This window comes from Humulus lupulus, chromosome 1, assembly GCF_963169125.1.
Source record: "Humulus lupulus chromosome 1, drHumLupu1.1, whole genome shotgun sequence".
Lineage (NCBI taxonomy): Eukaryota > Viridiplantae > Streptophyta > Magnoliopsida > Rosales > Cannabaceae > Humulus > Humulus lupulus.
In genome coordinates, this window is record NC_084793.1 from 230088045 (window position 1) to 230089402 (window position 1358).

Sequence of the window (1358 nt, forward strand, 5' to 3'; positions counted from 1 at the left end):
CATATGGCTTTAAGAAATTCATCTCAATATTGTGTAACAACAAATCTACACAATAATGGGTGCTATTTGGGAGTTACAAATTTGTAACACCAAATATGTTACATATTTGGATATATCTCATATATATAAATATTGTAACTCTCTATTATATGTTACAATATGTGACACTCTTTGTCACATTTATTTAATCTAATATAACAATATGGTCATTTGACTTTAAAGGGATAAGTTATATTCAGCTTTTAGGAGTTAGTGGAATTGTTAGAAAGAAGTGGAAACTGAAAGAAGAAAGAAAGAAGAGAAAACAGAACAGTTAGACTTACTCTCTTATCCCTCAATCAGTTTGGTCATCCTTCACCACCTCTTGAGGAATTTTGAAGATTTAACTCGGGAAAACTTGGGCTAGAGCTTGGGGCTAGAGACCTTGGTGAAGCTAGAGGTTTTAGCAGGAATTTGTCACCCAATTAAGGTAAGTTTCAAGGTTGTTCTTGAGTTTCTGGTTCTGTGTTAAAAATGATTTATGAAACTTGATTTTGATGGAAGTTATGAGAATTAAGGTTTGGGAATTAAGGAGTTAAAAGCTGGAAAGGTTTGGAGGATAACCTAAAGTCGAATTCCCCACTTGAGGTAAGAAATTATGAGCTTGAACACTTGAATTTTGGGCTATTCTGGTTCTCTTCTGTTGGGTTTTTGAGCTTCAAGCTCAAACATGGTTTTTTTCTTTATTTTGGGGTGCATGTGGCTAAGTTCTATATGGTTGGGTTATGTGGGGTGAGATATAGATGTTGGTAAGCTTGTTTTGGGGTATGATTAAGGTTTGGAGGAGTTTTGGAGAAGTTTTGTTCGAGGAAATTCGAAGAAGACAAATCTGAGAAGTTGAGTGTTGTAACTAGTGTTGTAGCGATAGCCTTTGGGTGTTACAATGCTAGGCCTGGGCTGTTTGGGCATTTTGGCTCTGTTTGTAGCGCTAGAGCGCCCTCCTTGTGTCATTGTAGCGCTACCCTATTTCCTGAAGAGGGTTTTTGGGTTATTTCTTAGGGTTTTTGGCCCGAGGGCTCGGGGTTTGATTCCACCACCCTGTTTGGTGGAATTAGGGCTTCTTGAGGGCTCGGGATTAGTCCCGAGGCTAGGTTTGTGAATTGAAGTTGGTGATGATACTAATTTATGGATGTGACTAGGTGTATGCTAAGGCTCGGACAGGATCGTGCTTGAGGGTCGGTTTCATTAATCAAGCTATCAGAATCTAAAGGTAAGAAACTGCACCCGGTTATGTATTAATGATGGGACTAAGAGCTCCCTATATATGTATGATGTCATAGATGGTATTATTTCATGGGACATATGATAAGTGGCCTAAG